General features: G+C 31.4%; 1 long non-coding RNA gene across 1 annotated transcript in view; it reads left to right on the top strand.

Annotated features, from left to right (window-relative positions):
- Positions 1–7,202: 7,202 nt before the first annotated feature.
- The window catches only part of LOC122199390, a 122,082-nt gene continuing 106,057 nt past the window's right edge, over positions 7,203–23,227 (top strand). Inside the window, exon 1 of the long non-coding RNA XR_006193496.1 lies at positions 7,203–7,256. This is a non-coding gene — a long non-coding RNA (uncharacterized LOC122199390). The remainder of the gene's footprint in view (positions 7,257–23,227) is intronic.

Below are 23,227 nucleotides of genomic sequence, written 5' to 3'. Positions count from 1 at the left end.
TGAGGGGAAAAGGAGAATAGGAGCCAAGAAATGTGGCAGCCTCTAGAAACTGGGAATGTCCTTAGTTTACAGTCAGCGAGAAAATAGAAACCTTAGTCCAATAGCAGCAAGGAACTGAATTCTTACAATCATACAATTGAGCAAAGTGGTGGATTTTGTTCCGGGAGCCTCCAGAAAGGAACACATTCCTATGGACATTTTGATGACCCATACGACACTTCTGACCTGCAGAACTAAAAGGATGTCCAGAACTATATGGATGTCCTATGTATGTATGTATGTATGTATGTATGTATGTAGCTGGGATTTTCTTTATTAAAACATTCATAACACAGTACTATGATGTCCATTGACTTGCCATTGTCCCCAGTAAACTGCAGCCTCCTAGTTGGCACTGTCTATATTCCTGACAACTTCAGAATTCCTGGGACATGGTAAATATTCAATAAATCATTGATGAGTTAATGTATAAATATAACACTATTCATACATTTAATTTATCCTCTGTGCTTTCTTATAAATGAAAATATCCTTATATTTCCTATTTAATTTTTAAATTTAAGTGTCTCCTTCCCCTTTGTTTTTTTTCTTTTATCTTCTTTTAATTCTCTCCATTCTTTTACTCTTTTTTTCACCTTTTCTTTCTCTTATTACATCTGCCTCTTTCTATAAAAAATGTTTCAATATTTATCTTCCAAGTATCAATAGATTTTGCATTGAATAAAATTTTTCTTCACAAGTCCAAAAAACCCCAACAGAACTTAATGCAGGTATATTAAATTTGACAATTTAGTACAGCTTACTGACAACCAAGTTATAGCTTATTTATTATAAGCTATGATAGATTATTTGGGGATTAATGGGCTAAGCAAGGTGCTATCATATTTCCATTTTAAATTAGATAATGGTAAATGGGAGAAGTTTCAATTGATTATATGTAAAGTGACAACTCCACACTGTATTTCATTGTAACTACTTATAAAACTTTTTAAATTTCTTAAGAACTGAAAGAATTTTCAAGTAAACCCTGTGAGCATTGGTTAATAACTTAGCATCATTATACTGATTATAGTTTTTCATGTATGAATATTATATTGCTTATTTTTAGTATACATAGGGTTTCATTGCATATTCAATTAATATTAGTTTAATTGATTAATAAATTTAACAGCCTTAGAAATTAGTATGACTTTGATCTTTACTCATAACATGAATACTTTTAAGTGCAAATAGATCTAGGAAAAGAGAGAGAGAGAGAAAGTCATGGTATAGTTAGTAAAATTTGTCTCTAGACATCATGGAGAAGTATTATTACAATTATTGCAGTATGTCCTTTCCAAATTGTACATTTGTCCTCTGATTTCCCCTTTCTCAGAATCCTATAAAATCAGAGTGGAAAAGAGATTTTTTTTTTACATCTAACAAAACGGTGTACACTTTGAGTCTTCTAACAAAATGGATTATAATATTTATTTTTATTTTCCCTTTGAGTAATGCATTGCTGTTTCCTTCCAAATAGTTACACAGTGGTGGAACGTCTGATAAGCTGGTGTTTAGGGGGGTAAATTTTAGTTTCAAGTAGGCCACAACTAACTGTAGAAAAGGATGGAAATAAATTCTCTGGAATATATTCCCTGCTAAATGAAGATGGACTAGGTGAGGAGTTTTTCAACTCTGCTCCTTAGGTTTCCAGTGGGTTTTTTAGAAAGTGTCTCATGAGCCAACTCAGAATAACCAAAATAAGGGTCTAGTGCTCAAGGGATTGGACCCTCTCTCTTCACTTCAGACAGAGTAACTTCACCTGTTTTTGTTTTCATATCAAGTACTAAGATTCTGTGCAATATGTACAGGAAACTTTTATAACACTTCTTTGTTTAAAGTGCTGAATTTTGGTACATCAGATACTTAGTATAAATCTAAAACTCTACACTTATAAGTAATTTGTGAAAGGTTTCAGTGTTTGTGAATGGAAGAATCTGAATCCAATTTGAGTCAGGGTAGTTTCACTATTCATGTTCATACTACAACAACATGAGTTGGCTTATTATTTCAGCCAGGAATCTTTCATTTTTCTCTTGGAATTCCTTAAGATACTGCAATGTATTCTCCAGAATTAAAGATTAGAATTTTTTTTTTTTTTTTTTTTTTTTTGTACACCACATCTTAATTACTGTTCTAAACTGCTATTGCTTGAGTCCAGCAGGGCAGCGTGATTTGTCAGGGCTACCATATTTTTTGTCAAAAAAATGGTAAAAACAATCACTTTAGATATTAGTTCTTTGAGAGTAGAGGCACTGCCTTTCGTGTTGACCGATTTATTCTTAGAGATGAGTGCAGTGTCTGGGCATAGCAGATCCTCCATACGTGTGTATTTAGTAAGTGAATCTGCTTCTGTTAGATTGGTTTCTTTATTGCGTATGTTCAGTATACCACTTAACAGATTTTTAATTGATAACAGTTAACTATAATCCAGTAACAATATGTAGGGACAATAGATAACAATAATCTAGTTCACTAGACAGTGAACACTTTGACAGTGTAAGTTGTACCTTTGTCAACAGAACATGTCGGCTTCTTTCCTGTGGTTTTGATCACACCATCCAACTACCAAAATTGAGTCCCTGCTATACTTCTTTAGGCCTGTTTATTTATTTATTTTTAATATATATTTTTTTAAATTTTTGAGACAGAGACAGAGCATGAACGAGGGAGGGTCTGAGGGAGGGTCGGAGAGAGAGGTAGACACAGATTCTGAAACAGGTTCCAGGCTGTGAGTTGTCAGCACAGAGCCCATCGTGCGGCTCAAACTCACGGAGCGCGAGACCGTGACCTGAGCCGAAGTCGGACGCTTAACTGACAGAGCCACCCAAGCGCCCCAATCTTTAGGCCTGTTTAACTCATACTTCCTTGTCATGGAGCAGGTTTACATCCTATGCACACAATTTCCAAATTATTGTTTATCCTACAGTCTGATGGATTTTTTCCTTTCTGTCCTCCCACTATTCATTTTTTTTTACTATTGCATTTTGTATCACTTCCATTTTCCAATGTGATTCGAGTATTTTTGGCTTATAAATAAATTCTTATTAAACTAATATTTAATCAAATACCATGATCTCTGTAAATAACATACACTTGAAAGGTTCTTTCCATTTTTTTTTCCCTAAAGCGAATCTTATTTTAAGCTGTCCCAATAACATATTTCCTGTTTAAAGACTCAGTAATAAGAAGTGTTTACAGTTTTCTGATGATTCACAGTTGAAGTCCTATGTATATAATTTACTTAAATACCATGATCTCTATAAATTACTTATGTTTGAAAGGTTCTTTTCTTTTTTTTCCCCCTAAAACAAATCTTACTTTAAGCTGGCCCAGTAAGACATTTCCTATTTAAGGACTCACTAACAAAAAGTGTTTATAGTTTTCCAGTGATTCATACTTGCAGTCCTATGTATATATTAAGGAGATATTTTTATTTTAGCCAAAAAAGATGAAGTTGTTTTGAATTTATCTTATAAACAATAATTCTTTGGGTTAATAATTTGTCTTTAAGTGTAAATAGAAATAGTCAATTACTATTAATTTTTTTAAAATAGGGGCACCTGGCTGGCTCAGTTAGTAGAGCATACAACTCTTGATTTCAGAGTCATGAGTTCAAGCCCATGTTGAGCATGAAGCTTACTTTAAAAAAATAATAATATTTGTAAGAGGAGTCTTTTATCTAAACAAACGTGTAACAAAATATCATATGTTAATTGTAAAATAAATGTTTATGCAAATGTACATGTTATAAGCTACTTTTATATTAACTTTCTCACCATTATAAAATTAGTTTCCTATCGATTTTTCCAAGCTTGTATTTTTCAAATATATTTTGAATCATTTGGCATACAATTAGGAAAAAACAATTTGATAAAATTCAAGAAAATTTACCCTCAATTTACATTATGTATTTCTAATTTCCAAGTCATCAGCATTGTACAAAACTGGTAATTTTTTACAATTGCGTTACAAGGAAAATTCAACTCATGGCAGATCGTACTCTTTTCAGCAAACCAGTTTCTAAGATAGCAAAATATTTTCACATTTGAACATGATAAAGTTTTGATGATAACTTTCTAGCTCGATGTTAAAATATATTTAATGATAATGCAGTTTTTCAAATGTTTATTTTCAATAAAAAATATGGAAGTAGCAGAAGAAGGTAGTAGGCTATTTTGTGACAACTGTTGTTTATACCTAACCAAATACATATTAAAGGGTTAAAAAATAGTACTTTGTCAAAAGATTGCATTATTCATAAGTCAAAGTGAAAATAATGTTAAATGAAGTATAGCTTTTATTATTTTTGGATGTGATATTTGAAGAAATTCTAGATAAATTAAGAAGATAAAGTATATGTTTTTTGAGACTTAAAACTGGCTTCCGACATTTTCCAAGGTTTAGGCTAATAATACTGGCTCTTTTTAAAGCCTAACTTCAGGTTGCATGGGCATTCCATTTCAATCACTGAAATGAGGGAAACGGTGACTGACAATAATGATTAAATTTTTTTTCTGATATACAATATAGTGAAAATATTTTTTTCTTAACATCTGAGAAAATTTTTCTGAAAGCAACTTTATTTAACCTGGCATCATATTGCCATTACCTAGATACTTCATGAAGCTCTTAGCTTTCTTATTTATTTATTTATTTATTTATTTATTTAAACACGTAACATGAGATCTACTCTCAACAATTTTTAAATGTGCAATACATTATTGTTAGCTACAGGCACTGTATTGTACAGCAGATCTCTAGAATTTATTCATTTTTCATAGAAACCTTATACCCATTGAACAACTCCCCACTTTCCTCTCCCTAGTTTTATTTGGATTCTACATTAGTAACTGGATTTGAAGCCATCAATATTATTCTAACCCTTGGTTTCATGAACCAGTCTTTTCATATATTACTGAAAACTGAAATTATTGAAATTCCTGTTCATACTGTTGTTGCTAAATTAACAATTAAATTCCAGGCTGATTATTGAATATTTCCTTCATGTTAATGGGTTTGGGCTCAACCACTGACTTACTGAGTTTTTATAGGAATTGAAAGGCTTTATCATTGTTTAGTTACCCCAGCAATTTTCATATATTTCCTGGATCCTACAACAAGGCAATCAAGAATAGAATATTAGCAGACACTGATTTCACAGACCATGTGACTTACACAAAGATGTGTGAAGTTTCAGTTCCTTCTCTACAGCACTGAAGTGAAGTGTAATTTTGTTTTCTTAATGCCAATAACCAACTAGAGTACAGTACTGCAGATTAACTGAGGAAATAGTTCTAAATTAAGTCAAAGAGGAAAATAAAATAATATTCTTAAGGTGATGTGTTAACCAACAACAAGAGAATTATATTCTCAGCTGGGTGAATGTTGCTGATATTTATAAATGATCAATTGTATGTCTGTATATCTATTAATCCATTTTATTAGTACTAGCCATCACTTCTGGTACCAGAAGACAAAATTAACTAAGTATATGGTTTTTTCCTCCTTCCTTATCCAGCAGCTGAAAAATTATATTTGTGCATGTTGAGCATAAGTAGCCTACACTTGATACATTTGATGTATGTGTAACTTTTGGTTACTAAAAAAATAAGGGATGGAGAACTCTTTCTAAAAATCTGCAGTAATAATGAATTATTCATTCTTGAATGTATTTAGTAAGGATACCACAAAAAGAGAAATTTATTAAAATATAAAAATGAATTTTATCTGGGAGCAATGTTAATTGTTCATAAGAAATCAGGTTTAAATATTTACTCCACAAGGTTTGATCACCAATTTAGTAATACCATCTATTACATATAATTCTGTTTTCTATATTATACATCCCATTCAATATGCAGACACTAAAGTAGAAATTTATACAGTTAAAAGAAAACTAATTTAATGACATAAAACTGGTCAGAATTACTCAGAATTACCAAAATACAAAGTAAATCAAAGAGCCTAGAAAATACCCAAGTGTTTTTCATACTACTTACTGTTTCTAAGAGTTGACAAAATAGACAATAGATAGTGATGCAGATGACATGATATGACAAGCAAAGAAAGGAGTTAAAGATGGAGAAGACAATTAAGTGGTTGTCAAATTAGGAGATGAGCTAGTCATGGGAGAGCACAAATGGGGAGAGATATGAGAGGAACAAAGGATGTGAAAAGCAACTGGTGAAAACATAAGGAATAATATTTAAACTCTAAAATAAATAATGGAACTTTCATTCATGACATTTAATTGTTCTCAGATTTAAGATCCAAAATACTTAATATGACCCCAAATTCCCTACATAGTCTGGGTCTTTTATCCCTTTTTAAGTTACATGCTCAGCACTCACCTTCAAACTCTCCATCCTCCTCTCCCTTCCCCCTGACTCCCAACTCCTACTATATACACACACCATAATGTCTATTCTTCATATATACTCATAGTTAATGTCTCAAGGATCCCAGTCATTCATTCACAAGGATCTAGACCTTGAGATATACTGGTGTTTCATCAGTTCCCGGTCAACCACATCAAAGTTCTTCACATTAAAAAAACACAGGACATTTCAACAGTGTTAAGAATGCTCTGGTCTCTCCATGATGACCAACTAAAAACATCGTTTTCAGGTATCAATATTCCACCCAATAGAATAGCTCATTGAACACTAGCCTTTATTAAATGAAGCCTAAATAGATAATGAGGTTGCTCACCACACTTAGGCTGGCCAAATTGGATGCATGGTAATACAGTGTGGTCATTTATAATATTTAAAGGTCAGTACCATATCTGATATTGTTAGAAGCCTTTTGGCCTTCATAGGTGAAATCTTATATCCCACAATATTCCACTGTCTTGACTATGTTTGAATCTCTGTTTGCACAATCAGCCTTCCTACAAAGTCATCCTCCCCCAAATTGTTTCATTGCATCCCAGGTGTTCACCTGTGGCCATATATGGTGCTCCTTAATTAAATACCCAGAGATTTTTGTAAATCTCTAAATATTGTAAATCACTAAATGTTTCATTCACCATGATTCATGTGATATATTTTCACCATAATTGCTTCATTAAACAAGTTTCTACAATTGTGTTTTTTTTTCTCATTTCCTAGATGTATTTCCTGACTCATTGGAAACTAATTTGTGTGAAAATGATTCATCAAATGCTGAACTGAAAACACTCTTTCCTGCTTGTTTCTAGATATTTGAAAAAGGTATTATCTTCTGGTTATCTATCTAGCTATCTATCTCTCCATACATCCCCATAGACCTGCACTATTATATACTAATGATTAATTAAGAGTATAAAACCCTAGTATACCTGAGCTCAATACTGGCTGTATTATATATTGTTTTTATGACATTTGGATTATTGTATACAACTTTTTCGGACCTCAGTTCTCTCTATAAGAGAACTCTTTATAAGAAGAACATTAATGTAAGTAATGCTCATACTTATAGAAATATGAAATATTATAATGCATTTAAAGCAATTAAACCATTCTTGTCACATATATGTTCTATAAATAAGCTATTACTTTTGTTATTTTTACTACTGCTGCTCCTGCTGTTGCTTCTACTTTTATTACTCTACTGCTAATACATTACTAAAGTATGCTCTTGACTAAATTTTTGCTGCTAAGTTATGTGTTTTAGGTCAGTCATAAAACTGTTTGTTGACATTGTGTCACACTAATGTACTTAAAGGTAATAGAAATATGAAGCAAGAAACGATCAACACAAATGGTCTTGCAGGAGTGAATTTAGCTCAAGAATTATTTGTTCATTTTGGCATCATTCATTCATTCAAGTGAGAGATATTATGTGAGACTGAGGATACAAAAATTAATAAGGACTGATTGCTAACTTAAGAAACATATGTCAAATTTCTTTTATTCACTAATTATTGAAGCTTTTGGAATATAACTAAGTCATATTTTGAAATTATTGGTGGGAAAGTTTGGTTCTTATTGGGTCCTTATATTTTTCTAATGATAAGGTTGCACAATTTAATTTGAGCTATAAAATGAAACTTACATTTTGTTTATTTCTGTAATAATATTAAGCATTCAATCTATTTTCAAGTGTTGAAGTGATAATATACTCAGATCTATAGAAATGTGGTTTATTCTCCCTTTAAAATTCTGAAATGTCTTTTACAGAAATGGTACACTATATTCTTTTCTTCCTGTATCCCTTGCACAATATAAATAATGCATGATGACACATAGTTCCTTTAGAATAAAATAGAAAAAGAGGAGAATCATAGAAATTCACCATTTAGGGAACAGTTTTCCAGTGCTTATGACAAAGGTAGTACTAAGATTATTGTTCTTGGTTACAATGATTTCTTTTCAAATAATGGCCCCTGGCAATATTATTTTTTGTTACAGTTATTGCTGATTGAATGAAAATTATTGCTTATTGAATGAAAACTCACATGACATCAGTCCCATGTATTTATAAAAAGGAAATGTTTTCTTGAACATGTTTGAAATGTTTAATCATTTATCACACAGGCAAGATATATGTGTAGATGTGTTTGTGTGTCTACATGTAAATAGAAAACTTGGAATTTTATATATATATATATATATATATATATATATATGTATATATATATATTTTTTCATGAATATAATTTTTCTTTACAGAAGCATAGTAATTTTAAAAAATGAATCAAGCCTATGATAAATATTATAATTTCACCATGTTTTTATGAAACATTCTTCTAAATTTAATTTAATTATTATCAATAAAACAGCATTGCTCAGATGAAGCATAATTTACAAGTGTACATTTTATCCCTCCAAATTATTCAAGCATTCAAAGGTTGAATATGACATTGATATTGACCATTTGTTTAGATTATAACCAGCACTGATCCTCAACATCAAGAAGGAAGTAAAAAGTCTGTGTGTGTGTATATATATATATATATACACACATATATATATATATATATTATGTGTATATATATATATATATATACACATAATATATATATATATATATTAATGTTTTATTTATCAGGGTTATGAAACTTATTGAATGGAGGACATGAAAGTCCTTTATGTATAATGTAAAATCTAAATATACAATTTTCACCAAGATGACTACTCCTATAAACTGAAATGTCAGATATTGCACTTCATGGACTCATATTGGTAAATCATCAAGAGGAAGAAAAGATGGTTTTGTATAAAGAAATATTATAACTTCCTACATTCTGAAAATTGACAGAGATAAAATATAAAGATGACAAAAATAATGGATTTTGGAAAAGTAAAAGAGAACATAACATAGCTGCCATGTTTTATATTAGCAATAGTGGTGGAGATGTGGCAGTAGAAGACATAAGTACTTACAATGAGAAAAACAGAAATTAGGAAGCCCAGATGCCTAGTGAGACCAACAATCTTTGAAACATCAAGGACATTAATAACCTTGTGAGCCCTAAGACTCTTTGAAATCTCAAGAATGGGAATCACTATGCAAAGCCTAAAACATGTATCTACAAAAGGGAGACAAGACAAAAGACTACACATACTTAAACATTCATCGAATGAAGCTTTGGAAGTTGAAGTTATGTATCATTTAAAAATCATAATAATATGGAATGATTTATTTCACATATAATATAGCATTGTTCTATTACCAAAATATAATAAAACTATGTATTCAAGAAGACATCTTCATATAAAAATCTAAACCAACTCTAGAAAAAAATACTCAAAGCATGGTTGTGGCTAATATAGTAATTACTATACTAATGTATTTATAAAACTAGACTTATTTTCCGACATCTACAATTTTGGTGATGCTTTTATTTTTCATTTTTAGTCTTTCTTCATTAGGTAATTAAACATTATAAAATTTTAAATAATAGATAAAATGCCTTAGATGAATTTGAGTATAAAGAAAGTTTGAAGGCCTCTGAATATGACCATGATGGAGAAGTAGGTATCAGATTTGCTCTTCCTCCAATTAAATACCTATACAATAGTTATAAAATAATTGTACCAGACAGTCAACCAGAGTGAATCACCTTGAGATAAGGAAAGATCATAAATTGCAACCCACATGCCTGTAGCTGTTTCTTTTAGGGCAGCTTCCAAACTGGAGCAGAGTAAAATAGAACTGTTTGAGTCTATAATCAGTGAAAATACCTTTAAAAATGTAAGTGAAATAAAGATGTTTCTAACGTCTCCCCACAAAAAAAAATTTTGAGAATTCAAAGCTATAGACCTTTCCTATGAGAAAACTAATCTCCAGATGAAATCAAGCAACTTCAAAAAATAAGTAAAAGTACAACAAGCAGTAAATATATGGGTAAGTAGAAATCAATGTTACATTAATACTAAATATTGTGGGATTTATAACATGTAAGATAAAATATTCTATATCTTAAAAGCAAAAATAGAATAAGGGAAATAAATAATGTTAAACTACTGGAAGTTTCTTGCCTTTAGGGGAAGTGACAAGTACTAATTTAAAGTAGACTGCAATATGTCATTGATGCATATTGAAATTGGTAGTATAACTGCTAAAAGAATAATAAAAAAACAGAGCATCTAAAAATCTAATAAGGAAGAAATAACATAAGGTACAACTAAATAATGATATATAATACAAGGAAAAATAAAAACCTAATACAGGACAAAAACTGAATTTTCCAAGAGAAGCAAAGGGGTAAAATATAAATACAAAAGCAGATAGAAATCTTAGAAAACAAATTATAAGATGATAGACTAAAGCCTATTATGTTACTTTTTTACTAAATAGAAGTATCCTGTCAAGTAAAACACAAAGCCAGTGTTCTCTTTAGGATTTTTATGGTTTCAGGTGTCACATTTAGGTCTTTAATCCATTTTGAGTTTATTTTTGTGTATGGTGTTAGAAAGTGGTCCAGTTTTCCCAGAACTATGTATTGAAGAGATTCTTTTTCTTATTTTTGCCTCCTGTGTCATAGATTAATTGGCTACATAAACATGGGTTTATTTCTGAGCTCTATAGTCTCTTCTATTCTAAGTTTCTGTGGGTTTGTTGTTGTTGTTGTTGTTGCTGTTGTTGTTTTGCCAGTATCATACTGTTTTGATTACTACAGCTTTGTAGTATGTCTTGGAATCTGAACTTGTTTGTTTTGTTTTTATTTCTCAATATTAGTTTGTTTTTCTTTCTCAATATCACTTTGGTTATTCGTGGTATTTTGTGATTCTGTAGAAATTTTGGTAATATTGTTCTAGTTTTGAGAAAAATACTGATGGTATTTTGAAAGGCATTTCTTTGAAATTGTAGACTGATAGTTAAAATGGACATTTTAACAACATTATTTCTTCCCATCCATGAACATGGAATATCTTTCCATTTGTTTGTGTCCTCTTCAGTTTCTTTCATCAGTGTTTTAGTTTTCAGAGTACAGATTTTTTCACTTCCTTGCTCAAGTTTATTCTTAGGTATTTTTTTTTTTTTGGTGTGATAGCAAATGGGATTGTTCTCTGAATGTATTTTTCTACTATTTATTATTAGTGTATAGAAATGCTACTGATTTCTGGATACTAATTTTGTAATCTGCAACTTTACTGAATTCATTTATCAGTTTCAGTACTTTTTTGGTGTAGTCTTTGGTAGAATTTTCTATGTATAGTATCATGTCATCTACAAAGAGTGACAGTTTAACTTCTTCTTCACCAACATGAATGTCTATTTCCTTTGTTCTTTTTCTTGTCTGATTGCTGTGGCTAGAACCTCTAGTACTATGTTGAATAAAAGTGGCTAGAGTGGAAATGCTTCTCATGTTCCACATGTTAGAGGAAAAGCTCTCAGTTTTTCACCATTGAGTATCATGTTAGCCGTGAGTTTGTACACCTGAAACTAATGTAACATTGCGCATTGACTACACTCAAATAAAAAAAATAAAAATAGCTAGGTCATTACTTTCACTATGGTCTCAAAGAAAAAAAAGCTAATAAAACTATTTACCTCTTAAAAATAATTGTATACAAGGAGAGACTTCACTGGAAAAGACTATTACAATAGAGAGAGGGGAACAATTGACAATAAGGAAATACTGAAAGACTAACTCAGAAGTCTGAGGGAAAGGATGGGTGAACAAAGCTTTTACATATAGATACTTTGGGAAGGTGATTTGTGAAAACAGGAGGGGGCACACTAAAAAGTGCTAGAGGAACCTTGAAACAGCAAACTTTGTCAAATGTTTCCCCATAACAGGAAAGTTGAGGCAGCTTTTTGTTTAAGCAGAAAGGGTGGAGACAGGAAGCTCTAGGCAAAGTTATAATCTAGAAAGTTCATATAAGGTCTAAGACCTAGGTATCCTAGTCAAATCAGCCAACAGATATGTCAAAAACAAAATTTTATATGCCATGTCATCTCTAACCAATATAATTAAAGGACAATATATGCAATCTTTTTTTTAAATAAAAATACCAACTATATTCTATTAAAAGAAAAAAGCCACATAAAAGGAAATAGAAACTTTGTATGTAAAAGAATGCTTGAACCCACAACTATATGGTCCATTAATCTTGAACAAAGCAGGAAAGAATATCCAGATGGAAAAAATTTCTTCAACAAATGCTGTTGGGAAAACTGAACAGTAACATGCAAAAGAATGAAACTAGACCACTTTCTTACACAATGCACAAAAATAATTTCAAAATGGATTAGAGACCTAAATGTAAAACATGAAACCATAAACATCCTAAAGGAGAACAGAGGCAGTAACCTCTGACATCGGCCATAGCAACTTCTTTCTAGATATGTCTCCTAAGACAAGGGAAACAAAAACAAAAATAAACTATGGGGACTATGTCAAAATAAAAAGCTTCTGCACAGTGAAGGACACAATCAACAAAATTAAAAGGCAACCTGCAGAATGGGAGAAGATATTTGCAAATGACATATCTGATAAAGAATTAGTGTCCAAAATATATGAAGAACTTATAAAACTCAAAATCCAAAAAACAAATAATCCAATTAAAAATGGGCAGAAGACATGAACAGACATTTCTCCAAAGAAGACATATAGATGGCCAACAGATACATGAGAAGATGCTCAACATCACTCACCATCAGGGAAATACAAGTCAAAACTACAATTAGATATCACCTCACACCTGTCAGATGTCTAAAATCAACAACACAAGAAACAACACATGTTGGTGAGGATGCAGACAAAGGGGAACACTCTTGTACTTGTGGTGAGAATGCAAAGTGGTGTAGCCACTCTGGGAAACAATATGGAGGTTCCTAAAAAAGTTAAATAGAGCTACCCAAGGATCCAAAAATTGCAGTACTAAGTATTTACCCAAAGAATACAAAAATACTAATGTAAATGGATACATACACCTTGATGTTCATAGCACAAATAGCCTACAAATATCTATCTACAAATAGCCAAAATATGGAAAAAGCCTAAGTGTCCTTCCACTAATGAATGGATAAAGATGTCAGACACACACACACACACACACACACACACACACACACACACACCAGAATATTAGTCATAAAAAAGAATGAAATCTTGCATTTTTAATGACATGGGTGGAGCTAGAGAGTATTATGCTTAGCAAAGTGAGTCCTTTGAAGAAAGACAAATACCGTGTGATTTCACTCATATGTGGAATTTAAGAAACAAAACAAATAATCATAGGGAGAAGAAAATAGAGGCAAACTGAAAAACAGATTCAACTATAGAGAATAAACTGATGGCTACCAGAGGGGGAGGTGGGTGGGGATGGGGATTAAGGAGTGCATTTGTTGTATCAAACTGATGAATCAGTATATTGTACACCTGAAACTAATATACTGTATGTTAAGTAACTGGAATTTAAATACAAACTTAAAAAAAATCCAAAATTAAATACTATGCACGCACTGAAAATCAAAATTATGTGGTTATATTAATATAAAAGAATTACACTTGAAGACAAGAAGTGTCACAGGAGATAAAGAGAGATAATTTGCATTGATAAAGGAAATTATAATATTAAAGGTGTATGCATGTACACCTATAGATTTTTGCATATCTATAGTGAAGCTTGTAAAAATAAGAAAAAAGAAATCCAAAATGTTATTCAGAGATATTAGCATATTTTCTCAATAAGCAATAGATCTGTTACTGAAAATGTATCAGCAATGATAGAAGATTTGGACAACAAAAACTTAAATCACTTGAAATATTTGGCATATCCAACAGCTGCATTGATTCATACTTTTAAAGTGCACATAGCACAATGATGAAAATAGATGACATTGTGATCCATAAACATTCAATAAAGATCAAAGGCTTGAAGTAAATAGAGATTATTCTCTCAAATCATCAAGATTCAATAATTTTTAATGTATTAGAAAATGGTTATAAATTTAATTGTATATCACTTAAATATTCCATGCATTACAACATAGTAGTTACAATAGATTTAAAAAAAAAAAAAACCTCTTGATTTGAATGATAATGAAAATACAATATTTCAAAACTTCAGAAAAGTTTAAAGTTATGTTGAGAGGTAAATGTATAGCTCTAAATGCATTTATAGGAAGGGAACAAACAATGTGAATCAATGATCTACACTTGAGATTTCAGCTCTGATATTTAAAGAGATATGAAGTAATCACTCTTACCAGAAAAAAATGAGCACACTGAAAATCAGTAGCTTATCTTGGACAAATCAGAGAATTGAGATTGTACAAAAAACCATCAACTTGAAAATTGAGAGACAAGTAAATTCAGAGTCAGTGATAGCCAAGATAGACTTATCTCAATTAGAAAACCCTAAAACTGTAAACAAATAGGAAAACTTGAATGGTAGGTTTGGTAATTCGCTGGAGTCTGACTATTGGATGATCTTAAGAGTGAGAAACATCTGTTGGCCACAGCTGAGAGCATTCTTCAAAACGAGGACCTACTTTCCAATGCTTAAGAGCCTCATCCCATCTGGTGGAATAACACCATTTGAAAATCAATCCAAGTATGTCACCATAATAACAGGCTAAAGAAGAAAAAATTATTTAATCACATTAATTGATGAAGAGAAATCACTTGACAAAATTCAACACCCATTAATGATAGGATCTCTCAAGAAAAGTGAATACAGGGGGATCTTCCACAAATTGATGAAAACACCTTAAAATAATAACAGTAGCTAACACTGGACTTTACACTTTCCTCTTAAGCTAACACTTTCCTCTTAAGGAACAAGGAAGGCATCATTCTCATAATTCCTATTCAAAATTCTACTGGAAGTACTACATATTGCAACAAGACAAGAAAAGAAAAGACAGTGTATATATAATGGAAAGATGGAAAATTGCCTTTGTTCACAAATGACATAATTGTTCATGTAGAATGTCCTACAGAGTTATTTTTTTTTAAATATTTTTTAATGTTTATTTATTTTTGAGACAGAGAGAGACAGAGCATGAATGGGGGGGTTGTCAGAGAGAGAGGGAGACACAGAATCTGAAGCAGGCTCCAGGCTCTGAGCTGTCAGCACAGAGCCCGACACGGGGCTCGAACTCATGGACCGTGAGATCATGACCTGAGCCGAAGTCGGACGCTTAACCGACTGAGCCACCCAGGCGCCCCTCTAAAGAATTATTTAAAAAAAAAAAACCTTAGATTGGGGCACCTGGGTGGCTTAGTCAGTTAAGTGTAGAGCCTCCTTGGGATTCCCTCTCTCTCTCACTTTCTGCCCTTCCCCCATGCTTGCTTGCTCTCTCTCTTGCGCTCTCTCCCTCTCTCTCGAAATAAAGTAGAACTTTAAAAACACCTTAGCTTGTAACAAATCAAAGTGTTGTATGTCAAGATTGCATGATATAAAATCAATGTATAGAATCAATTGTTTTTCTATATAACAGCAATGAATAGCAAGGATTATAAAAGTTAAAAATAAATACATTTACAATAACACCAAATAGAGGCATTATTAGATAAAATATAACAAATTATGTAGATAATGTATATGTAAAACGTTAGAAAATTCTGATGAAATAAATCAAAGAATATCTAAATAAATGAAAAGATATTCCATATTTATGTAATGGAAAACTCAATGTTGTTAATATGTCAATTCTTCCCAACTTAATCTATAGATTTAATCCAATCTCAATCATAATCCTAGCAGGATATTTTGGACATAGTACAAAGTATTTCTATAATATTTATGGAGAAGCAAAAATCTACAATAACCAACACAATATTGAAGAATAGCAAAGTTGGAGGACTTATGATCTGATATTAAGACTTTACATAGAGACCAATGACAATGTGGTTTTGGTGAAAGAATAGACACTAAAATCAGTGAAACAGAAAACAAAGCTCAAAACCTACATGTGTATCATCAACAAAGATTTGACAAAAGACCCAAGGCAATTCAAACAGAAAAAACAGTCTTTTCAGCAGGTGGTGATGGAGCAATTTGATATTCATATTAAAAACATGAACCTAGATACAAGTTTTAGATTTTTTCACAAAACTTAATTCAAAATGAGTAATAGTCTTCCCAATATAATATTTAAAACTGTTAAACTTCTAGAAGAAATCATAGAGGGAAATATTTATGACCTTGGGTTTGGTGATGATTTTCTATATACAACATCAAAGAAAGAATTCACAGATTGGATTTTATTAAAATTATAAATTTTTGATGAGTGAAAGCCATTGTTATGAGAATAAAAAGACAAGCCATAGATTGGGAGAAAATATTTTCAAAACATTTATTTGATAAAGGATTTATATTTAAAATAAAAAGAACCCTCAAAACTCAACAGTAAGGAAATAACTCAATTTAAAATGAAAAAAAGACTTAAAAAGACACTTAAAAAAGATATACTGATAGAAAATAAGCATGTGAATACCAGTTCAACATGTTTTATCTTTAGAGAATTGCAATTAAAGACAATGATTTATCCTAAAAAACCTATCATACTGGCCAAAATCCAAAATTTGATGCTACCAATTGCTAGCAAAGATGTGGAAAACAATAATAGCCATTTATTTCTGAAATGAATGCAAAAAGTACCACCACTTTACAAAAGAATTTGCAAGTCATGAAAGGGTAACACATACATAGTCTTACCATGTTATTGAGAAGTCTCTCCTCTAGGTTTTTTCCCAACTGACTTAAAAATTTGTGTGTACAAAAATCTGCACACAAATGTTTATAGCAGCTTTATTTATCACCGGAAACTAACAGGAAACAACAAAATGTCATTCTGCGGTTGAATGTATAAACTGTGATGAACTTAGTGTATTATTCAGTGATAAAAATACATTCATTATCAAGCTATACAAATACATACATGAATCTAACATAAATGCTTATTGCTAAATGAAAGAAAGCAGTCTTAAAAGACTGCACTTTGTGCAATTCCAATTATGTGACATTCTGGAAAAGGCAAAACTTAGCGACAGTAAAATTATTTTTACTCTCTGCCTAATGTTTAGGGGGATTAAAGAAAGGATGAACAGGTGAATCACAGGGGATGTTATAAGATGACAAAACTATTAGGAAGATACCATAGTGATGAATACATGATAAACACTTATAAAACTCTATATAACTTTACAGCACAAAGAACTAACCTTAACAGATGCTAAAGGAGATATGAATGATGCATTAATATTATATCATTAATTGTTACAAATGTACCACACTACACTATATAAAATAAGGTAAAACTGGATCCAGTTTACCTTACTTGGAACTCTCTGGGAACTCTTTGTGCTATTTTCATTATTTTTCTGTAAACCTAAAACTTTCGAATAACTAAAATCTAACAAAAAAGAATTAATGATATAAATCTCCAGTGTAGTAATATTATATAATAAATGTGCAAATAAACATATAAACAATAAAGCAAAAATAATGAATGAAAATAATAAAAATCAAAGCAAAAACCAGTAATATAGCAATCACACAGGTAATAGAGATACTCAAAAGATGATTTTTGAAAAAGGCAAATAAACTAGGAAGAAAATGCTAGCAAGACTGATAAAGTATTAGAGAAATCTAAGATTACCAATATTATGAATAGAAACAGAAACACTACTTCAGATTCTATAGAAATATAGGGAATAATTAAAGCATTTACAATAATTTACACAATTAAATTTTTTAATGTATTCCAAATAGACAAATTCCTACAGAAAACACATTGTAATAAATGCTACTCAAGAAATAAAGATAAATTTTTCCACAAAGATTACTTCAGTCCAGATGGCTTCACTAATAGTTTTTTTCCAAATATTTAAGGAAGAAATATTAGCAATCTTTTGCAAACTCTTTGTGTATAGAATAAAAGTTGCATCCCAGTTTTTCTATAATATGGTTGCAAATTCTAAACACTAGCAGAATAGTCAAGAAATATTTAAAAAGATTATTATATTGTTAAAAAGTAAGATTTATTCTGAGAATAGAAAGTTTTTTTAACACTTGAAGTTTAATCAATAGTTTCCAAATTAAAATATAAAATAAAATAAAATAATGTAATTAGATGAATAAATTCAAGACACATCTATCATTTTACCATATTCTTAATCTGGTATGATATACACGGAAAAATATATAAATGCCATTATTTAATATTTTGCCCCTGAGACTGAGAAAAATCATTGTCATTATTGCCAGTTCTAGTCTGTACTTCACTATAGGTTGTACCCAATGTAATATGGCAAAATAGAGACATAATAGCTGTTAGAATTATGCAAAAGTTGATTTTTTATACATGTCATGATAATGTCATAGAAAATAATCTTCCCCCCAAAAAAGAATAAATTAAAATAGGAATTAATAACTGAATTTAGCTGGATGCAAGGTAAACATATTTGTCAATTACATTTCTTTATACTAACAATTAAAAATGAGAATGGAATTTAAATAGGGGTACCCGGGTGGCTCAGGTAGTTGAGCATCCTAACTCTTGATTTCAGCTCGGGTTGTGATCCCAGAATTGTGAGATTGAGTCCTATATCATGGGATTGAACCATGCATTGGGCTCTGTGCTGAGTGTGGAGCATGCTTGGGATTCTCTCTCTCTCTCCATCTGCCCCTCTCCCCTGCTCATGCTCTCTTTCCATCTCTAAAATAAAAAATAATTGAAAAAAAAATTGAATTTAAATATATAGCTCTATTGTTATCAAACCAAACTTCAAATGCCTAGGAATATCTAACTAAATGTACAATTATTACAAGTTTACAGATTGCTAGACTGGTATTAGTAAAATGTCAGTTGTCCTCAAATTTCACTGAAGATTCTGTGCTATCCCAAATCCCAGCAGGATTTATTTTTTATTTTTTGGAAATTGAAAGTATGATTCTAACATGTAGACAGATATGCAAATGATCTAGAGTAGCCAAGGGAATTTTGAAGCAGAATAAAGCCAGAGGACATATATTACTGCTTACCAAGACTTACTATAAATATACAGTCATTCCAACAACGTGATATGGACTGAAGGATGGACAAATGGCCCAAGAAGACAGAATACGGAGTCCAATTAGAAACACACATATTAATTTTAACTGATTTTTGACAAAGTCTCCACTGCAAATTTACTAGAGAAGGAATGGTCTTTTCAATCATTTGGATATCAATGAGGGAAAAAATAATCTTAACATATTTCTCCTTCTAAACAAGTCAAATTAATTTTAGATGATGCATAGACTTAAATCTAAAGTGACCTAACTTCTAGAAGAAAACACAAGAATGTCTTCATTAACTTGGTCTGTGCACGCAGATTTCTGAGATAGCACATAGAAACGATAACTCTAACAAAATGTCAAAAAATTGTACAATTAACTTTATTAAAATTAAAAACTTCTGATTTTCAAAAGACCTGATCATTAGTGGGAAAGATAAGGAAAAATAATACCCACACACAGAGATATTCTTGTAATTTCATAAGAAAAAGGCTAAAAAAAGAACTGCACATGTGCTTCACAAGAGATATACGATTGTTTTTAAAAACTTATGGAAATGTTCCAAAATCATTATTCATTATAGAAATGCAAATTAATGTCGAAAGGAACAATCACTACATATCCATCAGAATGTCTAATAAAACTAAAAATACCAAGAGTTGTCAATATAGAGTAACAGAGAGGACACTATATTGCTGGTGAGAATCAAAATTTGTAAAACCATTATGAAGAAAATATTTTGCTAGTATCTGTTTGAAATAAAAATTTGCAGTCCACATTTATACACTTGGAATCAGTAATTCTGTTTCTTAGTATATGTCGAATAGAAACACACCAAAACAGATGGACAGAAGTTTTACTCATAATTCCCAACTAGGAATAACTCAAATGTCCAGTAACAGTAGAATGGGAAATTCATCATATCTTTCTATCTTGGAATTCTATACAGAAATGAAAAAGATCATATTACTGGTATGTATATTGTGTGTGAATCTCACAGATGTAATATTGGTGAATGAAGGGAGATAAAAAAGATTTCATGTTGTATGATTCCACTTGTTTTAAGTCACAAATAGGCAAAACGAATCTGTGATTTTAAGTCAGACTAACATTTACAACTGTGTATGAACCTGTTTAGGTCATGGATTTAGGGAGGCTTTTTGGGTAGTAGTTCACACAGTCTTGATCTGGCTGTGGTTACAGGAGGTGCACGTTTAAGACATGTAGACTTTATGTGTATGATAACTCCAAAAAAGGAAAAATAAGTATATTTGCCTACACTAGTTCTAAGACGTATATTATAGAATAATGCTTTGATGGTTGGAAAATGTCCTTCTGGAACTCACAAAGTAAAATATGTGAAACTGTATTTGATAAAACAAGGGTTACTACACCACTGTGAATTACATTATTCTTGGTTAGTTTGCTTGTTCCAATAATGCAATATGATATTAAAACCATAAAATATTTTAGGGAAGCATACAACTTACTTAAAAAAGGAAATTAACATCATCTTCCATTGTCATCCTATCCATTAGTGTCTTACTTAGAGTAGGGTATTATTAAAAAGACTCTAATAAAGTATAAAATTTTAGGTTTATAAGAACTCTAACATGTATGCAATAGTATTTGCATCAAATCAATGAATAGTACCTCCATCATACCTGAATACCTTGAATAATAAAAATTCAATTATCTTCCATAGCATTACACTGCAATTTTTTTAATATATGGAAATTATAACATATGAAACCAAAATTCACCAACATATAACAGTGGAAGGAATTTGATTGTAGTTTTTGGAGATCGTTGAAAAATGAAAACAGTGCCAGTTGTGTGTCAGGCACTTTCTTTGTACTAGAAAGGTGCTGTATCACTTAATCTAACAATAATTACAGCATGTATCATTTTCCTTTTTATTGATGGGTAAACTAAATTCAGAAAAAGTAATGCCCACATTCAAGATAAATATTTACACTTTCTATGTGTAATGAGACATGGAAAGAGTTAATCTTTCCTGGAACCATTATACACAAGTTCCAAACCTGTTACAACATGAGCAGTGTGATTATTAATATTGCTTCTACCAGGAATTCCTCCAAAAATGGCATGTTTGGGAGAAATTAGATATAATAATTCTTGGCTCATTTTATTAGAAGTGATATTTTCTTCTTCTGGTAAGTCTGTAGAGCCACAATGTCCTTGGATAAGTCTTAATTTAAATCCTTCCTAATTATACCTCATCAGAAAAATTGTTAATTTAAATTGGAATATAGATTAAATTTTTGCTCACTTGTGGTCAAGACTGAAGAACATTCTTAGATACTCTAATGCTTGATAGAATATAGCAAACACTATTTTACATATGGGTTTCCAATTAAGGGGCAAAGAACTCAAAGGAAAACAGCCAGAGTTGTCTGTTTTTATCAGTCTTCCCTGTTTATGTCCCTATAGTAATCTCTGAGACATCTATGCTATTAGAACTCCAAAATTCTTCACAAGCCTTCAATCTGCTATGTTTTTTCAAGGGCTTCTGCCTCTTTTAAGAAACAATTTTTGCCAAAAATAGCGATCTTATTTCTCTCAGTCAATGATTGTTTTAGGCAAGGGCAACTGACAAAATTGTGGCAATTCAGAAGTACAAAAAAGTTCTCAAAAAGTAATCTATGAAGGATTTTCCTACTCCTGAGATAAAAGATAGGAATATTCTTTTGTCTGCTTCTTGATCCTGTCTTCTGCATGTGACAACTTGAAATGAGGCCACCATCTTGGAACTATTTGTACAGAATCAACATGCTGAGGAGGGAAGGACTGAAGGCTCCATTCTTAATTTTTTTTTTAATCTTTATTTTTGAGAGAGAGACAGAGTATGAGCAGGGGGGAGCAGAGAGAGAGGGAGACACAGAATCCGAGGCAGGCTCCAGGCTCTGAGCTGTCAGCACAGAGCCCAACGCACGGCTTGAACTCATGAACCGTGAGATCATGACCTGAACCAGTCGGATGCTCAACTGACTGAGCCACCCAGCCGCCCCTGAAGGCTCCATTCTTACTTAGATGTGGAGTTAACCTTACCTGGAGTTGCCATACTGCCATACCTGTTTTCAGATTTTTTTGATACTTAACAGCTACAAGCATAATAATTTTTATTTTTTATATTGTAAAGTTCTATAAAACTAATTCTGTGTCAATTATAGAGTAGATTCTATATAAGTACAACTGAAATGCTGTTTAGATTTTGTTTGACATGAAGAAGAGCTAAAAGAGATCAGTTCAGAAAACAATTCTAGGTGGGTTCTCTGCAAGGAATGAGAGTGGGATCCATGTCCTTAACAAGATTCAAGTCGAATAATCTCAAAACAACTTTGGGAGTATCAAGATCAAGGTATAAGCATCCAGTATTTTGTGAGCATAGAGAAATATTCTTACACTCCCAAATGTTAAAAGAGTTGAGTAAACTTAAATTAGTATTAACAAATATGAAAAGGTGAAATGTTAACGTTTACTTTTTATAAAAGTATAGTTGAGGATGCAACCTAAGAATGCTAAAGAAAATGAACTACTTCATCTGACCAAGACTCTTTGACTAAAGAAAGTTAAATTGACAATAAGCTACTCTCTTGTTAAGTCATCATTTTGAAGGTAGTATGAAGGCTCATGGCACAGAAGGAGAAAATTGCAAGAGAAGCCAAGTGGCATTGGCAGAAGTTTCGCAGAGTATCTGAAAGGGACATCTACCCTTT

This window comes from Panthera leo, chromosome A1 (assembly GCF_018350215.1).
Source record: "Panthera leo isolate Ple1 chromosome A1, P.leo_Ple1_pat1.1, whole genome shotgun sequence".
Taxonomy (NCBI): domain Eukaryota; kingdom Metazoa; phylum Chordata; class Mammalia; order Carnivora; family Felidae; genus Panthera; species Panthera leo.
This window is presented reverse-complemented; position numbering and strand designations above follow the sequence as displayed.